Source organism: Pristiophorus japonicus, chromosome 3 (genome assembly GCF_044704955.1).
Source record: "Pristiophorus japonicus isolate sPriJap1 chromosome 3, sPriJap1.hap1, whole genome shotgun sequence".
Lineage (NCBI taxonomy): Eukaryota > Metazoa > Chordata > Chondrichthyes > Pristiophoridae > Pristiophorus > Pristiophorus japonicus.
The window spans coordinates 301,566,787-301,585,289 of NC_091979.1; positions in this window are offsets into that span (position 1 = coordinate 301,566,787).

Consider the following 18,503-nt stretch of genomic DNA (forward strand, 5'->3'; position numbering starts at 1 on the left):
CAAAGGGATATAGACAGGCTAAGTGAGTGGGCAAAAATTTGGCAGATGGAGTATAATGTGGGAAAAAGTGAGGTTATCCACTTTGGCAGAAAAAATAGAAAAGTAAATTATATTTTCAATGGAGAAAAATTGCAAAGTGCTGCAGTACAGAGGGGCCTGGGGGTCCTTGTGCATGAAACACAAAAAGTTAGCCTGCAGGTACAGCAAGAAATCAGGAAGGCAAATGGAATGTTGGCCATTATTGCAAGGGGGATAGAGTATAAAAGCAGAGAAGTCCTGCTACATCTCTACAGGGTATTGGTGAGGCCACACTTGGAGTACGCCGCACAGTTTTGGTCTGCGTATTTAAGGAAGGATATATTTGCATTGAAGGCTGTTCAGAGAAGGTTCACTAGGTTGATTCCGGAGCTGGGGCGGGGGGGTTAACTTATAAATATAGGTTGAGTAGGTTAGGCCTATACTTATTGGAGTTCAGAAGAATGAGATGTGATTTTATCGAAACATATAAGATAATGAGGGGGCTTGACACATGGATGCAGAGAGGATATTTCTACTCAGAGGGGAAACTAAAACTAGGGGTCATGTCTCAGAAAAAGGGACCGTCCATTTAAAACTGAGATGAGGAGGAATTTCTTCTCTCCGAGGTGTTATGTATGTAAATATTATAACTGTGTAAGACTTGCCACCAGAGGGCACACATGTTGGAGGCCCAAGGGTCACCTGTACACCTCATGCAAGTGAGTATAAAAGGTAGTCTGCCATGCTGCTTTGGCACTCTGGAATTTTATTAAAGAGACTAAGGTTACATCAGTTTAAGCTTACAGTACTCAGTCTTGTGGAGTTATTCTAAGCATAACAATTGGCGACGAGTAACGGATCACAAACTTTCACGCGGTTATGGCTGTCTTTGGTAATCTTGAGCGATTTGTAGAGGGTGATGTTTGGGAAGCCTTCATTGAATGTTTCAACCAGTACTTCATGGCCAATGAGCTGGATACGGACGATAAAGCGATCAAGCGCAGGGCGAATCTCCTCACCGTTTGTGGGTCTACAACATACGGCCTCATCAAGCATCTGCTAGCACCGATGAAACCAACAGAAAAGACATATGCACAGTTGTGTACGCTGGTTCGGGAACACCTCAAGCTGAAGGAGAGCATTTTAATGGCCAGGTATCGCTTCTATATGCACCGTCGCTCCGAGGGCCAGGACGTGGCGAGTTATGTCACTGACCTAAGACGCCTTGCGGGTCCTTGTGATTTTGCTGGATATTTGGAGGAAATGCTGTGGGACTTTTTCGTGCTTGGAATCGGCCACGAGGTCAATCTTCGCAAGCTGCTGTCTGCCGAATCCCCAGACCAGATCAAGGCCATCATGATAGCCCAGGCTTCCATGTCCACAACCGATAATACTAAACTGATATCTTCTCAGCATCGAAGCTCACCGGCAAGTACTGTGCATAAAATAATGCCGTTAGCAGGCAGAACTGTACATGGCAGGGCCTACATCTGCAGCTGCAATACCTAGGATAACTCAGAGTCTGCCGCGGGGCATGAATGTGAATCCATTAACACCATGTTGGCGCTGCGGGGGTAACCATAGAGCCCATCAATGTCGATTCAAGCACTATGTGTGCAAAGGCTGCGAAACAATGGGGCATCTCCAGCAAATGTGCAAACGACTCATCATGTGGCAGAGTCAGCAGAAGATGGTCGATCCGAAGTGATCATGCAGAACGAGTAAGAGAGGCAACTGAACCCGAGGCCGAGGAAGAAGTGTATGGGGTACACACCTTCACCACCAAGAGCCTTCCTATAATGCTGAAAGTGAAATTAAATGGCATTCCAGTTTCCATGGAGTTGGACACGGGGGCGAGTCAGTAGATTATGAGCCAGAAGGCTTTTGAGAAACTGTGGGACAACAAGGCACAAAAGCCCAAACTGAGCCCGATTTATACAAAGCTGCGCACTTACACCAAAGAGTTCATACCAGTCATTGGCAGTGCAGCAGTGAAGGTATTGTATGATGGAGCTGTACAAGACTTATCACTGTGGATTGTACCAGGCAATGGCACAACGCTGTTCAGCAGAAGCTGGCAAGGAAAGATTCGATGGAACTGGGATGACATCAAAGCACTATCTTCGATGGATGATGCCTCATGCGCTCAAGTGCTGAGCAAATTTCCATTGCTATTTGAACCAGGCTTCGGCAACTTCACAGGCGCCAAGGTGCAGTTCCATCTACTACCTGATGCACGACCTGTTCATCACAAAGCTCGAGCGGTTCCATATATGATGAGGGAGAAAGTCGAGATCAAACTGGACAGACTTCAACGAGAGGGAATCATATCGCCAGTTGAGTTCAACGAGTGGGCCAGCCCAATTGTTCCGGTGCTGAAAAGCAATAGCACGGTCAGAATCTGCGGAAACTACAAGGTAACAGAGTCTCGTTACAAGACCAGTATCCACTACCCAAGGCAGATGACCTGTTCGCAACGTTAGCAGGGAGGAAGTCGTTCACCAAATTGGATCTAACCTCCGCTTACATGACACAGGAGCTGGCTGGCTCTTCGAAAAGATTGATGTGCATCAACACGCACAAAGGACTGTTTATATACCACAGGTGCCCTTTTGGGATTCGCTCGGCTGCTGCCATTTTCCAGAGGAACATGGAGAGTCTGCTGAAATCGGTTCCACGCACCACTGTGTTTCAAGACGACATCCTGATCACCGGACGTGACACCACCAAACACCTGCACAACCTGGAAGAGGTTCTAAGTCGACTAGACAGATTGGGATTCAGGCCGAAATGCTCCAAATGTGTTTTCCTGGTGCCAGAGTTCGAATTTTTGGGGAGAAAGATTGCGGCAGACAGCATCAGACCCACGGACTCAAAGACGGAGGCCATCAAGAAAGCACCCAGATCACAGAATGTGACGGAGCTGCGCTCTTCCTGGGACTCCTCAACTATTTTGGTAACTTTCTACCCGGGTTGAGCACTTTGATGGAACCTTTGTACATGTTGCTACATAAGGGTGACGACTGGGTTTGGGGTAAATCTCAAGAGACAGCTTTTGAGAAGGTCAGAAACCTGCTATGTTCTAACAAGTTACTTGTATTGTATGACATAGAAACATAGAAACATAGAAGATAGGTGCAGGAGTAGGCCATTCGGTCCTTCGAGCCTGCACCACCATTCAATAAGATCATGGCTCATCATTCACCTCAGTACCCCTTTCCTGCTTTCTCGCCATACCCTTTCATCTCTTTAGCCGTAAGGGCCATATCTAACTCCCTCTTGAATATATCTAACAAACTGGCCTCAACAACTTTCTGCGGTGGAGAATTCCACAGGTTCACAACTCTCTGAGTGAAGAAGTTTCTCCTCATCTCGGTCCTAAATGGCTTACCCCTTATCCTTAGACTGTGACTCCTGGTTCTGGACTTCCCCAGCATCGGGAACATTCTTCCTGCATCTAACCTGTCCAGTCCCGTCAGAATTTTATATGTTTCTATGAGATCCCCTCTCATTCTTCTAAACTCCAGTGAATACAGGCCCAGTCGATCCAGTCTCTCCTCATATGTCAGTCCTGCCATCCCAGGAATCAGTCTGGTGAACCTGCGCTGCACTCGCTCAATAGCAAGATCATCCTTCCTCAGATTAGGAGACCAAAACTGAACACAATATAGAAACATAGAAACATAGAAAATAGGTGCAGGAGCAGGCCATTCAGCCCTTCCAGCCTGCACCGCCATTCAATGAGTTCATGGTTGAACATGAAACTTCAGTGCCCCCTTCCTGCTTTCACGCCATACCCCTTGATCCCCCGAGTAGTAAGGACTTCATCTAACTCCCTTTTGAATATATTTAGTGAATTGGCCTCAACTACTTTCTGTGGTAGAGAATTCCACAGGTTCACCACTCTCTGGGTGAAGAAGTTTCTCCTCATCTCGGTCCTAAATGGCTTACCCCTTATCCTTAAACTGTGACCCCTGGTTCTGGACTTCCCCAACATTGGGAACATTCTTCCTGCATCCAACCTGTCCAAACCCCTCAGAATTTTAAACGTTTCTATGAGGTCCCCTCTTACTCTTCTGAACTCCAGTGAATACAAGCCCAGTTGATCCAGTCTTTCTTGATAGGTCAGTCCCACCATCACCATCATCTAAATCATTGATGTATATTGAAAATAGCTGGGGTCCCAGCACTGAACCCTGCAGCACCCCACTAGTCACTGCCTGCCGTTATGAAAAGGACGCATTTATCCCGATTCTCTGCTTTCGGTCTGCCAAGCAGTTCTCTATCCACGTCAATACATTACCCCCAATACCATGTGTTTAATTTTGCACACTAATCTCTTGTGTGGGACCTTGTCAAAAGCCTTTTGAAAGACCAAATACACCACATTCACTGGTTCTCCCTTGTCCACTCTACTAGTTACATCCTCAAAAAATTCTAGAAGATTTGTCAAGCATGATTTCCCCTTCATAAATCCATGCTGACTTGGACCGATCCTGTCACTGCTTTCCAAATGCGTTGCTATTTCATCTTTAATAATTGATTCCAACATTTTCCTCACCACCGATGTCAGACTAACCGGTCTATAATTACCCGTTTTCTTTCTCCCTCCTTTTTTAAAAAGTGGTGTTACATTATCTACCCTCCAGTCCATACGAACTGATCCAGAGTCGATAGACTATTGGAAAATGATCACCAATGCAGCCACTATTTCTAGGGTCACTTCCTTAAGTATTCTGGGATGCAGCCTATCAGGCGCTGGGGTTTTATCGGCCTTCAATCCCATCAATTTCCCTAACAGAATTTACTGACTAATAAGGATTTTCTTCAGTTCCTCCTTCTCGCTAGACCCTCGATCACCTTGTATTTCTGGAAGGTGATTTGTGTCTTCCTTAGTGAAGACAGAACCAAAGTATTTGTTCAATTGGTCTGCCATTTTTTTTGTTCCCCGTTATAAATTCACCTGATTCTGACTGCAAGGGACCTAAGTTTGTCTTCAATAATCTTTTTCTCTTCACATATCTATGGAAGCTTTTGCAGTCAGTTTTTATGTTCCCAGCAAGCTTCCTCTCATACTCTATTTTCCCCCTCCTAATTAAACCCTTTTTCCTCCTCTGCTGAATTCTAAATTTCTCTCAGTCCTCAGGTTTGCTGCTTTTTCTGGCCAATTTGTAATCCTCTTCCTGAGATTTAACACCATCCCTAATTTCCCTTGTTTGCCACGGTTGAGCCACATTCCATATTTTATTTTAACTCCAGACAGGGATGTACAATTGTTGAAATTCATCCATGTGACCTTTAAATATCTGCCATTGCCTATCCACCGTCAACCCTTTAAGTATCATTCGCCAGTCCATTCTAGCCAATTCACGTCTCATACCATCGAAGTTACCTTTCCTTAAGTTCAGGACCCTAGTCTCTGAATTAACTGTGTCATTCTCCATCTTAATAAAGAATTCTACCATATTATGGTCACTCTTCCGCAAGGGGCCTCGCAAAACAAGATTGCTAATTAGTCCTTTCTCATTGCACATCACCCAGTCTAGGATGGCCAGCCCTCGAGTTGGTTCCTCGACATGACCCGTGTAAACGTTTAGTGCTAGCTTGTGATGCATCTTCATCCGGGGTCGGGTGTATGTTACAGAAAACCAATGTATCAGGCAAACTGTAACCGGTTGCACATGCGTCTAGAAGTCTATCTAAGGCTGAAAGAGCCTACAGTATGGCCGAGAAAGCGGCGTTAGCATGTGTCATGTATTCAACTATCATTGTAACCCAAGTATAAGCTGACCTAAGTTGTATACTTTGAGAACACTGACCACAGGGGGCGAATTTGTGGGAGATACTCCTAACCTGGACTTTCTGGTATAAAAGGGGAAGCTCCACCCACCTTCATCACTTGAGGTCTTGGTAATAAAGGTAACTGGTCACAGAGTGACCTTCTCTCAAGTATGGGCCTCGTGTACATTTATACTCTGTAGTAAGGACATATTATTGGCGATGAGAAACTGGGATTTAAACCACGTGAGCATGACCACTAGCAGTACAGAAGAGAGGTACTGTGTTGGTGATGATTGGGACAACTTTATTGAGAGACTACAGCAAAGTTTTGTCACTAAGGAATGGTTGGGACAGGATTCGGCTGACAAACGCAGGGCTCATCTCCTGACGGTTTGTGGATCCAGAACGTACTCCCTGATGAAGGACCTTCTAGTGCCAGAGAAGCTGGCGGACAGGACATTCGAAGAGCTCAGTAAGTTGATCGGGGAACACCTTAAACCGGCGAGCAGCATGCACATGGCAAGACACCAGTTTTACACGCACCAGCGGCGAGAAGGACAAAGCGTTCCAGACTTTGTGGCAGACCTCCGGCGACTGGTGAGCCTATGTAAGTTCCCAGATGCATGCAGAGCGGAGATGCTGCGAGACTTTTTTATTGAGGGCATCGGGCACGCTGGGGTTTTCAGGAAACTGATTGAGACCAAAGACTTGACCTTGGAAGCGGCGGCTCTGATAGCCCAGACAATTATCTCAGGGGAGGAGGAGACCAGAATGATTTATGGCAAAAATCTTGGCTCAAACGCAGCAAACGACCAGGGAGTCAACATTGTTAAAACGGCACACAGTTGCCTAGGCAGACAAGGGCAATCGGACATGCCCCAGCATGCAGTCGAACCCAAAGGGGCAATTCAACAGAGACAATGGCTAGCTGAACGGCAATTCATGCCATCGCAATAGACAATGCGGCCAGTAATGGGGCCATCAACACCTGTTAATGGTGCACTTAAGGACAGTTACAGAGACAGTCTGAGACGATCGACTGGTAATGGGACTTTTGTTTCCAACAATGGGGCCTCCAGCTCATGCTGGAGGTGTGGAGGCAAACACCCAGCCAGAGCTTGCAGGTATCAGCAATATACCTGCAGAAGCTGCAACGTCAGCGGTCACTTGGCGCGTATGTGCAGGAAGCCTGCAGCCAGGTTGATGTACAAGGAGGACAGGCCTGATGTAAGCCCTACGAGGCCAAATGAATACGGGGGGAAATCGATGGAAGCTGAAGTTCTGCGAGTTCATGTAGAGCACGTATACAGTTCATATACCAGGACGCCACCGATAATGATGAAAGTGCTCCTCAATGGCATCCCAGTATTAATGGAGCTGGACACGCGGGCCAGCCAGTCCCTAATGAGTATCAAACAGTTTGAAAGGTTGTGGGTGTCCAAGGCCAGGAAGCCAAAATTATTGCCGATTGACGCACAGCTACGGACATATACAAAGGAGATCATTCTGGTGCTGGACAGCGCCACGGTAGTCGTGACCCACAAAGATTCGGAGAACAGGTTGCCACTCTGGATTGTCCCAGGGGACAGTACCGCACTACTGGGGAGGAGTTGGCTTGCTGTTATGAACTGGAAATGGGGTGATGTCAATGTAATTTCATCTGTGGAGCGAGTATAATGCTCACAGGTCCTGGACAAATTTGACTCATTATTTCAACCCAGCATCGGCACTTTCATGGGAACCAAGGTAGTGATTCAATAAACCCGGACGCCAGGCCAGTACACCACAAGGCCAGAGTGGTGCCGTACGTGATGCGGGAAAAGATAGAAGGCGAATTGGACCGTCTGCTGAGGGAAGGCATCATCTCGCCAGTCGAATTCAGTGACTGGGCGATCCCGATCGTGCCGGTGCTCAAGGCGGATGGGTCGGTCAGGATATGTGGCGATTACAAGGCCACCATCAATTGGGTGTCACTCCAAGACCAGTACCCACTACCGAGAGCGAAGGACCTCTTTGCGACGCTATCCGGTGGCAAACATTTTTCAAAATTGGACCTGACCTCAGCTTACATGACCCAGGAGCTGGCGAATGAGTCGAAGAAGCTGACCACCATCACGACACACAAGGGGTTATTTGAGTATAACAGATGTCCGTTCGGGATTCGTTCGGCCGCCGCGATATTCCAACGAAATATGGAAAGCCTCCTCAAGTCGATTCCAAGGACGGTGGTTTTTCGAGATGACATCCTCATCACGGGTCGCGATACTGAAGAACACCTCCGCAACCTGGAGGAGGTGCTACGCAGACTGGACCGGGTAGGTCTGCGACTGGAAAAAGGCAAAGTGCGTCTTCTTAGCTCCAGAGGTAGAATTCCTGGGGAGGAGGGTAGCAGCAGACAGGATCAGATCTACTGCGTTCAAAACAGAAGCAATCCCAAGAGCACCCAGACCCCGTAACACGACGGAGCTGCGTTCGTTCCTGGGGCTCCTGAACTATTTTGGCAACTTTCTTCCCAAATTGAGCACGCTGTTAGAGCCACTACACGTGCTCCTGCGCAAAGGTCGTGATTGGTTCTGGGGGGACAGCAAGGAAAGGGCTTTTGATAGAGCACGCAATTTGTTATGCTCCAACAAACTGTTAACGTTATATGACCCATGTAAGAAACTTGTTCTAATGTGTGATGCGTCGTCCTATGGGGCCGGGTGTGTGTTGCAGCATGTGAATGCCAATGGTCAGTTTCAGCCGGTAGCTTATGCCTCCAGAAGTCTGTCCCAGGCAGAAAGGGGCTACGGGATGGTAGGAAAGGAAGCACTAGCATATGTATATGCAGTAAAAAAAAATGCACCAGTACCTGTTTGGCAGGAAATTTGAGCTGGAGACAGATCACAAACTCCTAACGTCCCTTTTGGCCGACAACAAGGCCATAAATGCGAATGCATCGGCCCGCATACAGAGGTGGGCACTTAAGTCAGCCGCCTATGACTACACAATTCGGCACAGACCGGGCACCGAAAACTGTGCCGATGCACTCTGCAGGCTACCACTAGCCACCACTGAGAGGGCAACTGAGCATGATGCTGATATGGTCATGGCTGTTGAAGCTTTCGAAAGCGAAGGCTCACCTGTGACAGCCCGTCAGATTAAAGTCTGGACAAATAAAGACCGGCTGCTGTCTTTAGTTAAGAAATGTGTCCTGAATGGGGACTGGGCAGCCACGTACGGGACATGCCCTGAGGAGTTTAAACCGTTTCGTAGGTGCAAGGCTGAACTCTCGATTCAGACCGATTGGCTACTGTGGGGAAACCGAGTAGTCATGCCCCAGAAGGGCAGAGAGGTGTTTATCAGAGAACTTCACAATGAGCACCCGGGCATTGTCATGATGAAGGCAATTGCCAGGTCACACGTTTGGTGGCCAAGGATAGATGCAGACCTGGAACTTTGTGTTCGCAGGTGCAACACGTGTGCTCAGCTGGGCAACGCACCCAGGGAAGCCCCCCTTAGCCCCTGGTCCTGGCCCGCCAAGCCATGGTCACGCATCCATGGAGACTACGCAGGTCCTTTCATGGGAAAAATGTTTTTGGTTGTCGTAGACGCCTACTCCAAATGGATTGAGTGTGCCATTTTAAATTCAAGCACATCCTCTGCCACGGTAGAAAGTCTACGGACAATGTTCGCCACCCATGGTCTACCGGACGTCTTGGTCAGCGACAATGGCCCGTGCTTCACAAGCACTGAATTCTAGGACTTCATGGCAGGCAATGGAATCAACCATGTCAGAACGGCACCATTCAAGCCAGCCTTAAATGGCCAGGTGGAACGAGCAGTGCAGATAATCAAACAGGTGATGCTCAGAATCCAAGGGGGTTCCCTACAAAGCCACTTATCACGCCTCTTGTTGGCCAATAGATCCCAACCATACTCGCTCACAGGGGTTCCACCCGCAGAGCTGCTAATGAAAAGGACGCTCAAAACCAGGTTATCCCTTATACACCCTACTGTGAAAGAAATTGTTGAGAGCAGGCGTCAGTCACAATGTGACTGCCATGACAGGAATGCGAGGGCGCGATGTATTGATGTCAATGACCCTGTTTTTGTCCTTAATTACACTGCAGGGCCAAAATGGCTCGCAGGCACTGTGATTGCCAAAGAGGGGAATAGGATTTTGGTAGTTAAATTTACTAATGGACAAATCTGCAGCAAACACGTGGATCAAACTAAAAGGAGGTCCAGCAACCCCATAGAAGAAGCAGAGGAAGAACACGATGTAGAGTTTACTCCACCACAGGTGACCGAACACCGGAAGCAAGTGGTGGAGAGCCCAGTCACTGTGGGCAGTTTGGACAGGCCTGAGGCACCGCAAACAGCAGACACTCAGGCCAGCGCCCAACAACCAGAGCCCCAACTCAGGCACTCCACAAGAGAGCGTAAACCACCAGAGAGACTTAACCTGTGATCCCAATAAGACTTTTGGGGGAGATAATGTCATGTATTCAACTATCATTGTAACCCATGTATAAGCTGACCTAAGTTTTATACCTTGACAACACTGACCACAGGGGGCGAACTTGTGGGAGACACTCCTAACCTGGACTTTCCGGTATAAAAGGGGAAGCTCCACCCACCATCTGTCTCTTGAGGTCTTGGTAATAAAAGTAACTGGTCACAGAGTGATCTTCTCTCAAGTATGGACCTCGTGTGCATTTATACTGTATAGTAAGGACATATTAGCATGCATATACGGGGTTAAGAAAATGCACCAATACCTATTTGGACTCCAGTTCGAGCTTGAAACCGACGACAACTGCTCATTTCGCTGTTTTCAGAAAGCAAAGGTATAAACACCAATGCTTCGTCCCACATCCAAAGATGGCCACTAACATTGTTCTCCTATGACTATGTTATCCGCCACAAACAAGGCATGGAGAACTGTGCTGATGCCCTCGGTCGGCTATCATTGCCCACCACCGGGGTGGAAATGGCGCAACCCGCAGACTTGCTTCTGGTCATGGATGTTTTTGAGAGCGAGGGGTCACCCGTCATGGCTCGCCGGATCAGGACCTGGACCAGCCAGGACCCTGTGCTATCACTAGTAAAATGTTGCTTCCTCATTGGGAGCTGGCTGACTGTTCCCGGGGAAATGCAAGATGAAATTAAGCTGTTTCACTGACGTAAAGATGAAATGTCCATCCAGTCGGATTGTCTCTTGTGGGGTAATCAATTGATTTTGCCAAAAAAAAGGCAGGGAAATATTTATACGTGACCTACACAGTACCCACCCAGGCATAGTCATGATGAAGGCTATCGCCAGGTCGCACGTTTGGTGGCCTGGCATTGACTCGGATTTGGAGTCATACGTACACATATATCACACTTGCTCACAGTTGAGCAATGCACCAAGGGAGGCCCCACTGAGACTGTGGTTAGGATCCACATCGATTTCGCGGGCCCCCTTCTAGGAAAGATGTTCTTAGTAGTAGTGGATGCTTAATCTAAATGGATTGAATGTGTAACCATGTTATCCTGCACGTCCACTGCCACCATTGAAAGCCTCCAGGCCATGTTCATCACCCATGGCTTGTCCGACGTCCTTGTCAGTGACAGTGGACCGTGTTTCACCAGCTCGGAATTCAACGAGTTTATGACCCGGAATGGCATTAAGCATGTCAGGTCTGCCGCATTTATGCCTGCATCCAATGGTCAACCGGAACGAGCAGTCCAAACTATCAAGCAGAGTTTGAAACGCCTGACGGACGGCTCCCTGTAGACCTGTTTATCTCGGGTTCTGCTCAGCTACCGGACGCGACCGCACTCGCTTACAGGGGTGTCCCCGGCGGAATTGTTAATGAAGAGAGCACTCAAAACCAGGCTCTCCTTAGTCCACCTGGATCTTAATGATCATGTGGAAACCCGGCATCACCGGCAAACCATGTACCACAGTCGCGCGGCTGTATCGCATGACAATTGATGTAAACAACGCTTTGTTTGTCCTTAATTATGGTCATGGTCCCAAATGGGTTGCTGGCACTGTCTTGGCCAAGGAGTGGAATACAGTGTTTATAATCAAACTGTGCAATGGATTAAATGTGCAGAAAGCATTTGGATCAGACCAAACTGCGATTCACCGACAACCAGGAACAACTTGAAGAGGACATCACTATCATCAATCCACCAACACACACCTAACCAGCAATCAACCTCGGCATCAATCAAGAGGATGAACCCACCATGCCCAACAGTCCAGTCAGAACAGCCGCGCTGCAGTACAGCAATGGCCCGACTAACTCACCCATGCCAGAGTTCAAACTCAGGCGTTCAACCAGGGAGCGAAGGGCCCTGGACCGTCTCAACTTGTAAATAACTTTTATCAAAGACTTTAGGGGGGAGTGATGTTATGTATGTAAACATTATAACTGTGTAAGATTTGCCACCAGAGGTGCACCTGTTGGAGGACCAAGAGTCACCTGCACACCTCATGTAAGGGAGTATAAAAGGTTGTCTGCCATGCTGCTTTGGCACTCTGAGTTTTATTAAAGAGACTAAGATCACATCAGTTTAAGCTTACAGTACTCAGTCTTGTGGAGTTATTCTAAACATAACAAGAGGGTTGTAAATCTATGGAATTCTCTGCCCCAGAGAGCTGAGGAGGTTGGGTCATTGAATATATTTAAGGCGGACATAGACAGATTTTTGACCTATAAGGGAATAAAGGGTTATGGGGAGCGGGCAGGAACTGGAGCTGAATCCATGGTTAGATCAACCATGATCTTATTAAATGGCGGAGCAGGCTCAAGGGGCCAGCTGGCCTACTCCTGCTTCTATTTCTTTTGTTCTTATGTTCTGAGCCACGGCTGACAATCAGTGGAAAGACCTGGGGCTAGAACCTCCACTTTTATGGTATCGCCCAATATTGGGCGATATTTCCGGCGTGAGCGGTAAAAAAGAGTTTACAGATCGCCGTCTTCTCGCCCATTCTCAAACCACCTAGACTCCACTTTTGAAAATGGATGTTACCACGAGTGATACAAAATGGGTGGTAGTGTTATAGCGGAAAGATTTTCCCCTAGGGCAACGGCACCTGTAGCATAATGTTAGAATTAAATATGTAACTCTAATATTAAATGTGTGCATGAAAATGGCTGCCCATGATGCAGCAAAGCCTCAAGGGATTTCTGTTAGCTGAAAGAGACCACATTCCTGGAAACTGATAACTGTTGTTTCCCACACACAGGACTAACAAGCAAGCTTTGCAGATGTCTCGAATCAGCCAGGCCTCAGACAAGACGTCCTGGTTCATGTTAGGATAATAAGACTCTGTAACAGGACTAAGATAAGGAGACTGCCCAAAGACTGCACCCAAGGACAGTAAGATAAGGGGAGCATGGACCTTGTCACAAGATACATGAGTAATTCCAAGCAACACACCCCTTAGCAACACATCTCTTGGCAACACATGAGCCACTTTACGTTTAGAGACTAACTCTATCTATTGGTCTAATTGAATCTATATGTAATCTATAATCAATATGATTGGATAATGTCTGGCCAAAATGGGCTGATGTAACTGTAGTAAACTGTTGTAAAACATATAAAAATCCATGAAACCCTTTGTTCGGCAGAGAGAGGTACCTGGACCCACCAGTTGCTTCATCTCCCCGCCGGCGTAATAAATCGTTTTGATGCATGGACCGACCTGAGTGACGAGTGATTCTTGGAAGGGTACATTCACGCTAACAGTAGCGTTAAATTTTTTGACCTTCTGCTGTAAATTGTGGCCTTCCTTAGCAACGGCATGGCAACGCTCGATTCCCGCAATTCAGGAGGTCAAGTGTCACCATGACATGCGCAAAAGAGGAGACAGAGAGAGAGGGAGCTCAGAGGGACTGAAGGCGTGTCTGGGTGTGGTGTGGCTGCTTCGGAAGGAAGGAGGGAGACTTTAGAGCTTCACAGCAAGTAGACAAACAAAAATTAGCTGTTACCAGCCACATATTTGCCCAAATTTGGCCTATAATGGAGAGAGAGGAGGAGGCATCACAGCATGCTGTGGAGACTGATGCTGGAGAGAGCAGTGAGCTGGGAGAGGAGCACATTGGAGGCTGCAAAAGAGCCAGGAGGTTCTCGGACGAGGCAAATGCCTCCCTCCTGCAAAAGGTGGAGTCACGCTGGGGTGGTTTGACACAGGGAGGGCGTGGGAAGCCCACCCCAAAGGCATACCAGAAGATATGGGCCGAGATAGCAGAGGTGGTCTCATCGGCGACCAACGAGGTGCGTGAGGGCAACCAATGCCGCAAACGATGGAACGACCTTGTGGGATCCGCAAGAGTAAGTATTACATTGATTTACATGTACTTATGTATTTATATAATTTGATTTGTAATAGTCATGAGTGACTATCAGCAGATGTGAGGTCTTGCACTTTTATCGGGAAAGTTTTACTCAAAGCCTGCGGTCACAATGTACGTCTTTTGGTAAAGAATGCTAATTATCCTAATAATCATAATTACATCTGTCGGTTATGTGTTGTATCAGTCTATGTGACAGTACCTAGCAATGATATCATGCAATAATCTCATGCCATGTCGTCCTGTCACCCTTTACAGAAGAAGCTATCGACGATGAGGTCCGTGCAGAAGCGAGCGGGTGGGGGGCCACCAGACCCCAGCGACATCACTGAGACGGAGGAGCGGGTGCTCACACTCGTGGGGAAGCACCCCCGGACAGCCACAGACACATCTGCAGACCCTGAAGTAATGCCACGTGAGTAAAGCTTATACCATTGCGTGATGTAAAGTCAATAGATACCACACCCACTCATATCCGACCGATCATATATGATGGATGATTTCTAAATTGTCATAGAAATGATGCTGGCCTAATGAAAATCATTGCAATGCAGAATTTGGTCATGGTCATGAAATGTGATGTCTGCGTTGATTTTGATAGCGGTAGTGTTTTTGTTGTGCATATGCTGTGTGTAACGCTGGACTCACCTTGTCACCCTAGCACCCCCTTCTCCTCTAAAAACCTCATTTGTGTCTTGCTGCTCAGCCAGCAGCACATCCCCAGGCAAGACCACAGAGGCCAGAAGGTGGGGGCATGGGTCAGGAATCGACGGATGATCCAACATCTGGTGCTGAGGAGCTCCGATTCATGTCCGTCAATCTACTGGGTCTGTTCTCCATGGATGAGAGCGCAGACTTCGAAGAACCTGCATCACCACGCTCCAGAAGCCATTCCACCCCAAGGCCATCTATTGGTCCTCCGGTCATTCCCGCCTCCACTCTGGAGGTATTGGCCCCAAATACCTCGCCACAGGGCACCCCGTTCTCCCCAGGATGGCGCTGACCCCGCAGAGGTTTCATGGACAGGGCAGGTCTGTTCCACGGGCGCAACATGAGAGCGGAGAGATGGTACAGTTGTCCAGAAGTACTGTAGACTTTGGTGACCAGCTCATCGAAGCATTGGGGAACATATCCCGACAGCTGGCCACCATGACCGAGTACATTCCGCAGCTGGCGGAGGCCCTGGATGCGATAGCCAGGAACACTTCTGCCACAGGCCTCTCAGTGGTCCCCGAGCGCAGTACTCCACCCTTAGGTTCCGCACCACCACTGCGAACGACAGATGAGAGTAAGGACCAAGATCCTGTTCTGCATCAGAGAATGTTGCCCCCTCGGCACCCCCCGCTCCCGTACCCGTGCAACGACCGCATTTGCCTTCACCCCCCCCCATGAGGCACCGCCTGAGGGGCTCCTCAGCCAGGCGCCATGGAGCGAGGAGGAAAAGGGATAGAGCTAGGGAGAAGAAGGAGAGGGGGAAGGAAAGTGAGGTGCATGTCCGCAGGTGATGGCTGTGTTATATCTCTATCTGGGTGTATGCAATTTGTTGCAATGTATGGGGGCTGGGGACCACGCTCCTGCTTTGCCTTTGTATTCTGTGTTGATGGACATGTTGAACATGTGATTTATGTCAATGGTGGAAAAAGTGGGGCGTGGGCGGGGGTTGAGTGTTATTGCCTGTGATACTTACGATTTCAGACCAATGTTGGTATTAAACTTTTGTTATTGAACATAACCTTGTTGTGCATTGTCTCAGATAGCTGGACCGTTACACACTGGTGATTCCTTACCATGAAAGGGTTAAATACAACTTAACATCAATCAACACAAACTTTAACTGGCACCAAGCTGATGGGCACCATTGATGTCTGAGCTGCACACACACAGCAGTGTGTCAGCGTTGTCACTCACATCAGTGCTTTTCAGACACATCTTTCCAACATCAGCTCCTCATGTAAGAGTGGGATTTAACAAATGCCAGCCACACCGCTGGCGTTCGTTCTGGTTAGTTCCACTTTTTGTGGGCGGCTTTCTTGGGCGAGTGATATTGTGGGCGACATGTGTGCGAGGTGGTGAAATTGACGCTGGGCAATCTCATGGCCGCTAGTTTGGGTAAATATGTTCTTTACAACAAAAAGCAGTGGGCGGGCGTTAATTTTGAATCTCGGCATTAATTCCGTGCGGAAAGTAACGCTGGGCGATATTATGGCCGTTGATTTCGTCCATTCCACTCGAAAAAAGTGGCCAGGCGGTAATATTTTTTTCCTGGCGTTACGCACATGGGGAAAGTAACGCTCGGTGATAACTGTCCGAAAAATGCCTGTCAGTTTCCATTTTGTGCCAAAATGGGCAATATATGGGCATTGTACGTCATTTCAGCGGTAAAATGGGTGTTAAGTGGGCGTTAAGCAGGCAAAAAAAGTGGATGTTCTAGCCAATGGACTGCTGAAAGTACCTCCAAGCCCGATACTCCAATCAGCGGTCCCCTCAGGTGAGGTAACCCATCGGGAGTGTAACCCAAGTGAATTTATTTTCCCCAGATATCGCTCATCCAGTAGCCCACAACCCCTTGTTTCAAGACACCAGGTTTACTGAAGTGCACTGCAGACAATCGACCTAACAAGGGACTTAATATTGGATCTGAAACAAAAGTAATGTTGCAAAAACAAAACAACAAGAAGAATCAATGGCAGGAAAACAAGTGGCGGATTTGAGCCCAATTATTTTGTTTTGTAATATTGTTTTCCCCTCCATTTGAGAAATACTCCATAAAGTAGGAACTTAAGTACGATACTAAAAGAAGTAATCATTTAAACATGAACTGAAAAAAAAAACAATTTTTTCAAAGCATCACATGCCGCATTTAAACTCAAAGCACACATAACACACACTGTATTTTCATTACAAGGAGCTCCCTATAGTAAAGGAGCTGAATAAGCTAGATTAGACTGGGGCGCCTATCCTTGTGTGTTCAGGTTGTAAAACAAATCTACTGCTAATTCCAACAATGCTACTCATTTCTCATTTTATATAGCAAATGACATAAACATTTCTAAAGCTCCTGCAAGAGCCAAGACTGTGAATAGGCTACAGTTGGCCTCATCACCCCTCAACTCAGGAAGGGAGAGAAAGTAATCAGCCAAAGCAGGCATTCCTGGTTGAATTCGCACTGGCAAGTCTGCGCTGGTATGGGAATTATTTACGGACCAGGCTGGGCACAGTAACGATGCTCCCAAATAGGCTGCTGCTGCTGTTACTTGTCCACTTGGACATGGAGCTGTCAGTGCCCAAGAAAGGGTAACCGAGCAAGAGATGAGAAACTGTAAAAATCAATTGACTGCCGTTCCTTCATCATCGCTGGGTCAAAATCCTGGAACTCCCTCCATAACAGCACTGTGGGAGCACCTTCACCACACGGACTGCAGCAGTTCAAGAAGGTGGCTCACCACCACCTTCTCAAGGGTAATTAGGGATGGGCAATAAATGCTGGCCTTGCCAGTGACCACACAAAAGTATATTTCTTTTAAATAGATTTTTGTTGGGTAAGGATATCAAGGGATGTGGAACAAAGGCAAGTAATTGGAGCTGAGGTATAGATCAGCCATGATAAAACCAAATGGTGGAACAGGTTTGAAGGGCTGAATGGCCTCCTTCTGTTCCTGTGCAGGATTTAAGTAATTGTACAATTAATGAATGGCACTTGTGAAGTTCTGAAACAATCCACCTACCCCCATTCTTGAATAGGAAATGTGTCAAATGGAAAAGAAAGAAAGAGAGAAAGGGAGAGAAAGAAACAGAGATAGAAAAAAAGAAAGAAAGAAAAAGAGGGAGAGAGAGAAAAAAGACTGTGAGAAAGAACAAACTTGTGTTTATATAATAGCGTTCATATCCTCAGGACATCGCAAAGTGTTTCATGGCCAATGAAGTACTTTTTGAAGTGTAGTTCGTGTTTTTATGTGGGGTAAACAGCAGCTGATTCGACCTTGTTCACTCCCATTATTGCCAGATCTCAGACACCTGCATTGCTCCAATGCCCCCTCCTTAGTGCTGCTGGACCTCAGGATCTCTCCCGTGAGAATTTATCCCACCACCCCATCATTTCTAGACCCTGCAGCCCTTCTCAGTGCTCACACATCTCTGGACTGCACTCCCAGTGTTCCATGATCCTGTAACCATGCCCAATGCTCCCAGACTGTGTGTACTGCCTTCTTAATGCCCCCAGATCCCAGTATGCCACTCCATAACCCCATGGCCTGCCCCTGCGTTTCCACCACCCTAGGAATCGCCAGCCAGTGCTCCCTCATCCCGGAGAACCACCTCACAATAGTGCTGTCCCAGTACTATGACATCTCAGAGTCACCCCCTGCT